At 42.9% G+C, this 9,073-nt stretch overlaps 1 long non-coding RNA gene across 1 annotated transcript; it reads right to left on the reverse strand.

The window, feature by feature from the left end:
• Positions 1-2,383: 2,383 nt before the first annotated feature.
• On the reverse strand, positions 2,384-5,580 carry LOC307227080. Its single transcript, XR_013843787.1, has 2 exons — positions 5,293-5,580; positions 2,384-2,577 (listed from the first exon to the last, which is right to left on the reverse strand). It is a non-coding gene; the product is annotated as an uncharacterized lncRNA (long non-coding RNA).
• Between the last annotated feature and the right edge of the window lie 3,493 nt (positions 5,581-9,073).

Consider the following 9,073-nt stretch of genomic DNA (forward strand, 5'->3'; position numbering starts at 1 on the left):
ATGCAACTGAAAACAGAGTATAGACATATTTTACTTAGTTCTATGCTTTTCACACTAACAAATCAGGGAAATTACAAGTTCTTACATTCCCCACTTCTTGATAATTGAACATATTTTTATAGGTAGACATAAACAGTCAGGGATTTAACTTAAAGATTCTTTCAAACAAGAATCAAACTATCTTATGCTGGTGTGGTTTTTTTTTATAAATATTTATTAGAGTTTCCAAATTTGTACAAAAAAACAAAGAAAACAAAAATACACAAAAAATGACAAAAATACAAAAATACAAAATTAAAAAACAATTAAAACAAATATAATTTCCATTTCTTATTTCCATCAACTTATTTCCCAGACCTCCTCTCACCTCCCCCTTTTGTATTCCAGTTCAAATTCTTAACTCAGCAAATCCTTATTATAACTTATTATAACTTATTACTCAGCCTTTACATTACAGCTGGATTGGATTGATCTTTATTACGGCCATTGGCCCGTTACACGACAGTTTCGCATACCAGCATAATATACTTAAATCTCCAAATTTAAAATCGCTAAAACTTACAAAAAACAAACAGGAACCAAAGCAAAATAAAAACAAAGACCACCATCATACATTACAATAAATTTGTAACCTATACATCGCCCTCTGCTCATAAATTAATCAGGGATATCAATGGTGATATCACCTAAAACATAGATCATGGTTTAAAACAATGGTGATATCACCTAAAACATAGATCATGGTTTAAAGGGATTATCAGAGCCACACAGGAGTCCGTTTCTCTTCTTTAGGGATAGGACGCTGATCAAGAATCTGGCAACCATGAGTGATCTTTGGGGGTCATCATCAATTAGTAGATATCTCAGTTTGGCTTCAATCGTATCATCGGCAGTTCCCTTAAGATATTGAGCAAGAAACTTGCTCCTGGCTGGTAAGTGAAAAGGACAGTCAAAAATTATGTGATGCAACGATTCTGGTGCCCCACAGTTACAATCACATAAGAGCGATATCTGTCCATTGGAGAATCTATTTCTCAGCACGTTCGATGGGAAGGACATTACAGCTGGTAACCACTTAGTTTCTGTCCAACATCCCTCTAATGTCCATTAATTTTGCACTGCCGGTGTAAATAGTCTTTAAATTTCTTCCACTCTTCTTCCGCCGACTCTTTTCCCTGGTCTCAGATTCTGCCGGTCATTTCTGCTAGTCCCATATAGTCAATCACCTTCATCTGCCATTCTTCCAGAGTGGGTAAATCTTGTGTCTTCCAATACTTCGCGATGAGTATTCTTGCTGCTGTTGTTGCATACATAAAAAAGGTTCTATCTTTCTTTAGCACCAATTGGCCGACCATGCCCAGAAGAAAGGCCTCTGGTTTCTTAGGGAAGGTATATTTAAATACCTTTTTCAATTCATTATAGATCATTTCCCAGAAAGCCTTAATCTTTGGACACGTCCACCAAAGGTGAAAGAATGTACCTTATGCTGGTGTGGTAAATGTGGGTGGCACTGTGATCTAAATCACTGAGCCTCTTGGACTTGCCGATCTGTAGGTCGGTGGTTCGAATCCCCATGATGGGTTGAGCTCCCGTTGCTCTGTCCCAGCTTCTGTCAACCTAGCACACCAGTGCAATTAGATAAATAGGTACCATTGTGTCGGGAAGGTAAATGGCATTTCCATGTGTTCTGGCTTCCGCCATGGTGTTCTCTTGTGCCATAAGCGGTGTAGTCATGCTGGCCCCATGACCCAGAAAGCTGTCGGTGGACAAACGCCGGCTCCCTCGGCCTGAAAAGTGAGATGAGTGCCGCACCCCACAGTCGCCATTGACATAACTTAACCATCCATCCATACCTGATAAAGATTACCTGCTGACAAAGGAAATTCAGGTTTCTGTAGGTTGGCTGAAAAACCCAAACCCTCCCTACAGTCTGCATGTTTTCCTCCCACCATTGCAGTGATTCTGACCTTCTAAACAAGACGGATGCCTCCCTCGCTCCTTTGTAGGTAGGCCATTGTGAGCCCCGAGGGAGGCAAAGACACACACACACACACGGGGAGGGGGGCGCGCTAGATGGACCCCTCATCTTCTGTCATGGATCGCCTGCCCCCACCTCAGAATCTCTTCAGGAATGGTGGTGGCTGCTCCCCCTGCCCCAGAGGCGGTGCTGGACACATTATATCCAAGTTAAGTCCCCCCCCCCTTTCCACTCTGTCCTGAGTTGTTGGGTTTTTTTTTTACTCACATTAACTTATCCACTCATGGAATGTCTTAAAGTATTATTTCTGGAAAGATGATTTCCTACTAAACTTTATGTTTACACTAAATCCTGATTAATTTCCCTCATTTTTAAAATCGAGTCTCAGTGGTGAAAACGAGTGGCTTGACACTAATGGAGATTTATTCCTATGGCTCTGGACATAGCTGCTGTTGTCAGGACTCCTCCATTCGTTAAGTTTTATCTGCTGTGCTCTTTCCCTTTCTCTCTCATTTGTGTTACATGGAATGAGTTGAAAATTAAGAAGTTGGGTGCAAATGTTTCAGTCTTTCACAAGTAAGGCAGCAAGGAAATGGAGGCTGCAGAGTGATGAAACATGGAGATTATAAACAACATTTACCAGTGTGGATTACTTTCCTTGATTTCTCTTACTGTAGCTTGCCCACAATTTGTCAAAAAAAATCAGATTTTGGTACAGTGGTGCCCCGCAAGATGAATGCCTCGCAAGACGGAAAACCAGCTAGACGAAAGGTTTTTCCGTTTCGGAGGCGCTTCGCAAAACGAATTTCCCTATGGGCTTGCTTCGCAAGACGAAAATGTCTTGCGAGTTCCTGCGGGTTTTTTCCCCTTTCCCCCCCTTTTCCTAAGCCGCTAAGCCGCTTATCAGCTGATCTGCTGATAAGCCGCTTAACAGCTGATCGCTAAAAGCTGCTAAACCGCTAATAGCGCTAATCCGCTAAGCCGTCAATGGGCTTGCTTCGCAAGATGAAAAAACCGCTAGACGAAGAGAATCGCGGAACGGATTCTTTTCGTCTTGCGAGGCACCACTGTATTCGTCTTGCGAGGCACCAAAAGGTTCCAAATGCATTCAAAGTTAGTCATGTTTACTCCAAAAAGTTTCAGTAGGTTTAAGCACACCTTAATCTGCATAGAGCCAGACTGTGAAAACAAATGCAATTATTATTATTATTATTATACAATGACCATCAGAATGGGTTGCCCCAGCCACTCTGGGCAGCTTTCAATATATATAAAAACATAAAAAACATTGCACATTAAAAGCTTTCCCATATAAGGCTGCTCTCGGATGTCTTCTAAAGGCTTTATAGTAAAATGGAGACTTATGCCACTTTTATAGTCATGTCATCTTCACATGGAACTGTGGAAATTGTAGTTTGGTAGAGAGGATCTACCAAACAACTGCTTGGTTGAGAGTCTCATTGTTTATTCATCTGAAAATGTAATGTTACTATTTTATTTTAGGCAGTATCATTGGAGATTCCATGCAATACATCTGTTCGCACCTGAAGCAGTTCCCATAGCTGAAATACAGCTTTTTAAGCTGATCAGTGGCTTGTGAATTCTGCAATGGGAACAGGTGTGATGAAGAGAGTTGGGCTGCAGACACACCGTACGAAAACACAGCACATTACTTCCTCCAAATAATCCATAGTTTGTTAAGGTTTTTGGGACCTGTAGCTCTTTGAGGGGTAAACTACAGTATCCAGGATTCCTTCAGGAAAATAATGTGGTTTCAACGCATTATAAATATACGGTCTGTGCACAGCAGTTACATTTAGCCACATGTGTTGGAATTGTCTCTGTGTATTGCCCTGTGGGCATTTCCTCCCTGTCTATAAGGCCTCAATATCGATTCTTTTCATAAGACCTGCAAGTCTCTTTAGTAACCTGAAGCTTTAGTATTGCTGTAGGGGGAAAAAACCCCCTCTACATTTTCAAGAGACAATTCATTCCCCACAAAAGGATGGGGAATTCTGCTCCTTTGGGTGGAGAGGAGAATTTCAGTGAACTATTTGAGGGTGTCAATTCCCTTTCTGTAACAAGATGCTGATAATTTATCCCCTCGCTCATGCCTACATTGTACAAAAAAAGGTCATGCTGGTGCCTGAAGTGTTCGGAAAAGAGCAGTATCTCTGGTGGAGGAAATATCATGCTCCTTCTGGGTAGACCTTTGGTCCCTACCCTACACTCAGCTCTCACCTGTGGCTCCTATAAGGTGCCAGCGTGCAACAGTGGGCCACACCCCGGGAATGGCTTTGACTGGCTGGCTAAACCAGGAGAGGATAGCTGATGGGTCTCAAACCCTTGGTGTGTTAGGGACGTCCCCTGTGTGGGAAGACAGGCTCCAGCAGATTAAGCAGATGAGACCATTAGTGGGTCCAGTGGTCAAGAAGGCGGTTACTGAATGTACTGAAATGAGGGGAAGATGAGGCTCATCAGCTGTCAGCGAAGCTCAGATGCTGACAGGAAGAGAAGAAGCAGGCATAGGGAGAGGACAGTCAGCAGCAGAAGGCAGAGAGGAGGGGGAGAGCAGCTGTCATCTGAGCTCTGAACAAAGGGGAGAAGCAAAACAGGGCCAGAGTAACAGGCAGCTGTGTGAGAGCTCCAATAGTGAGTCAGACGTTGGAATGCAGGAAGCATCCTCTCCCAAATCTTGTAGGATCTCAAAAGTGGCCAAGAAGATACCGGAAGAGAAGGTGGGGGCTTCTGTGCTGGGGAAGGGGGAGGAGCTCAGTCCAGGCAACTCCATCTTCTGGGGAGGACGATGAGTAGAGGAGCTCCATCCTAGTTTGTTGTTTTAGCAACAAAACTGAAATAATTAACAGCCAGAGTCATCTCACGTTTGTGGGAGAGACCAAGCCATAACATCAACCAATTTAGGGAAGTTTTTAATGTTTGATCTATTATTTACAGATAGGTAGCCGTGTTGGTCTGCCATAGTCAAAACAAAATAAAAAAATTCCTTCCAGTAGCACCTTAAAGACCAACTAGGTTAGTACTTGGTATGAGCTTTCGTGTGCATGCACATGAAAGCTCATACCAAGTACTAACCTAGTTGGTCTTTAAGGTGCTACTGGAAGGAATTTTTTTTATTTTGTTTTGATCTATTATTATTATTATTATTATTATTATTATTATTATTATTATTCTGTTGGGAACCACCCAGAGTGGCTGGGGAAACTCAGCCAGATGGGCAGGTATAAATAAATTATTATTATTATTATTATTATTATTATTATTATTATTATTATTACTACTACTACTACTACTACCTGGGAAGGTAGCTCATCTAGGGGAAGGAAAACTGATCATAAACCACCACTGATTGCAGCTATACTCATTCATAAGAAAGGCTTTTGGAGTAAACCCTGAGGAACAATCCATACGCACTGCCTTGTGGGACATCTTCAGGAGAAGAAAAGCCTATGGAGTAAATGCTGAACAAATTCAGAGTGGAGTCCCTAAGGCAAAGCTTTCTAAACTGTGTCATGACACATTAGTGTGTCGGCTGCAGTGTGTAGGAGTGTGACATCCATTGCCAAATGTCATATCCACTGCCAGGTGTGTTCTGTTGGAAATAGAAAAGGGCTTCCCCTTGGCCTGCCTTTATACCCACTCAGTTGCCAAGTGCTTTTGTGACATCACAAGAAACACACAGCCAATGGCCACAGCTGAGGAGGTATCATCTTCATTGCTTTGAGTGGCGAGTGGACCTATCAGTGATTGTGTGCTTGTTTAGTCAGGACACGGATGGAGCTGGAGTCTAACCACTGAGAATCTTGCACTTCCGAGTGGAAGGTCAGAGGTTCAAATCCCCGCGACAGGGTGAGATCCCATTGCTCCGTCCCAGCTCCTGCCAGCCTAGCAGTTCGAAAGTATGCCAGTGCAAGTAGATAAATAGGTACCACTGTGGCAGGAAGGTAAATGGCCTTTCCATGTGCTCTGGTTTCTGTCACGGTGTCCCATTGTGCCAGAAGCTACTGTTAGGTCCATCATAAGACATTCGCCAGCTTCTAATCACAGATACCAGCAGCCTTCAAGCAAGCAAACTTGCCTTATTATTGCTCCCTAGCATCCCACTGCCAGAGGATTGCCTCCTTCCATTCACCACTTTGCCTCCTCCAAGTGGAAGAAACCTGGGCAGGGCTGAATGTCACATCCATGGCCAGGTGTGTCCTGCTGGAAACAGAAAAGGGCTTTCCCCTTGGCTTGCCTTTATATCCACTCAGTTGCCAAGTGCTTTTGTGACATCACAAGAAACCCACAGCCATGGCAACAGCTGGAAAGCCATCATCTTCATTGCTTTGTGCCTCTCAGTGGTGGGTGGACCTATCAGTGATTGTGTGCTTGTTTATTTGGGACACGGGTGGAGCTGTGGTCTAAACCACTGAGCCTCTTGGGCTTGCCAATCAAGTCAGCAGTTCGAATCCCTGTGACAGGGTGAGCTCCCATTGCTCTGTCCCAGCTCCTGCCAGCCTAGCAGTTCGAAAGCACACCAGTGCAAGTAGATAAATAGGTACCACTGCAGCGTGAAGGTAAACAGTGTTTTTGTGTCCTCTGGCACTCATCATGGTGTCCTGTTGCACCAGTAGCAGTTTAGTCATGCTGGCCACGTTACCCGGAAACCTGTCTGTGGACAAATGCTGGCTCCCTCGGCCTGAAAGCGAGATGAGCGCCGCAACCCCATAGTTGCCTTTGACTGAACTTAACCACCCAGGAATCCTTTACTTTTTTTACCTTTTACTTTACCCTTAATTGAACTCCCAGCAGATGGGTGGGAGTTGAGATATAGCCTGGCTTCACCCTATGCCTAAGCCAAACCACTCAGATCTGTAACCAATAATGTTGTGGCTTATTTGAGCCCATAAACCGAAATCTGCTTGTTCGTGTGTTTTAGTTATCCAGTAGGGACCATGGATCATGGGTCATTAGCACACAATAGGGGGATAAGTGTGTGAGAAAGAGTGTGAGGTAAGTGGATAATGGATGGATGGGGTGCCTGTTGTCTGTGTGAATGTAGGGATGGGGTGTGAATAAGAGGGAATGAATGAGGGTTGTGTAATTCTCTCTGTGAATATATATATATGGTCAGAGAGAGAGAGAGAGAGAGAGAGAGAGATTGGGACCTTGATGCCACCTAATTTGGCTCCAGCCTCACCTACCACTGGCATGCAGTGCTCAATCAATTATCCCAGAGGAAATTAAGCCTCAAAGGGGAAAAGGTTCCTCACCCCTATTCTAAAATGACCGTTGCCATAAAGCACACATCCATGGAATTTATGGAGCCCATGTTACTCTGGTCTGGGGACATGTCTGTCTATTATTACTGCATATGTAAATTTAAAATCTTACCAAAATGAAAAGTGCCAATGTAATATGTTATTTTGGGACTCTCCCTCATGTAGATGTAAATAAAATTATTCTTCATTCTGATGGCATGCCTCAAAATTGACCCCTAGGATTGGGGGCAGTGGCGGTGGGGGGGGGGACGACTTTCTAGGGCTAAGCAGCTGAAAGCCTTGACTCATACTAAGCCCTGACAACTGTGTGTATGATAGCAAAATCTTCAAACTCCTGGCTTTAGCTTGATCACCGTAGAAGAAAGTATTTTGAAAATGTTTCTGCTGAAGTACCATATAAATGACTAAACCTATATAGATGCCTAAACCAAAAGATGCCTAATCCTAGAGGATTGTGAAAATAGAAACTGATTAGCATAAATATTTCCACTTGAGCAGCTCCCTGAACGATATCACTCCCAAGTGAGCGATAAACAATAATTAGTTATCTAGAAGATGTTCAATTTATGTCCCAGCGGTTTTACAAAGTTTCTTAGGGTGTTCCTAATAGACCCTAAAATGAAGGTGTTGCTTCACACTGGAAATTTTACCATCCCCTCCAAAATAAACAACAACAAGGAAAGCTGTTGAACTGATTCATGATAATGACGACAACAACAATGATGGTAATATATTATGTTTTGATATAAGCATATTCAGAATTCATGGAATGGTCCAAAAAATGAAATAATGTGGTTTCACTAACCACCCAGGGGGCTATTTTGTAATAGAAGCTGGTGCACCTTGACACCATTTCTGTTGGGTTTTATGCAGTGAAGGCCTCATAATTAAGCCATGCTGACTACAGAGAATAGTCTCTGGGTCAAGGCTGAGGTTAATGGAAAGATGTTAATATGGTACCTGTGTGCCCAGTGGGCACTTGAATGAAAATAGGACCTCATTTCCCATTTCTGCTGGCATTCTCAACTTACTAGTAGCACAGGCGCACAGCCAAAATACTGTAAAGTTTTGAGATCCAACGGCCTGTTAAATATTTCTTAATATACATGTACATATTGTGCATTTGTATGAAGAAATATTAACCAGCAGGTGAAATATAGAGGAAACCCCTTCCTCGGTTATGGAAATTTGGATGCTAATAGAAAGCTCATCCTAAGAACATAACAATAGCTTCCTGGATCATGTCTCATCTAGTGGAGCATCCCATTCTCATAGTGGCCTGCTACATGCCTGTGGGAAACCAAAGAACAGAATATGAGCAAAAGAGGACTTTCACCTCTCATGGTTTCCAGCAACTGTTCTTCAAAAACATTGTTGTCTCCAGCTGTGGAGATAGAGCATAGCTAATCATGCTTGTAGCCATAAAAAAAGTATTGTCCTCCATTAAATTTTGCTTGATTCTCTTTCAGAGCTATCTATGATGGTGGCTCTCTGTGCCTCATGTGGGGGCAACGTTCCACAATTTGGCTATGTTCTGCATGAAGAAGCACTTTCTTGTATCTGTCCTAAGTCTTCCAAACTTCATCTTCATTGGATGTCCATGGCTTCTAGTGTTATGACTTTTCTCTATCCACTTTCCCCATGTCATGCTTAATTCTATAAACTTCTATAACGTCACCCTCTACTTGCCTTTTCTCTAAACTTTTGTTGTTGTTGTTTAGTCGTTTAGTCGTGTCCGACTCTTCCTGACCCCATGGACCAGAGCATGCCAGGCACTCCTGTCTTCCACTGCTTCCCACAGTTTGGTCAAATT

Source organism: Podarcis cretensis, assembly GCF_951804945.1.
Source record: "Podarcis cretensis genome assembly, chromosome: 11".
Taxonomy (NCBI): Eukaryota; Metazoa; Chordata; class Lepidosauria; order Squamata; family Lacertidae; genus Podarcis; species Podarcis cretensis.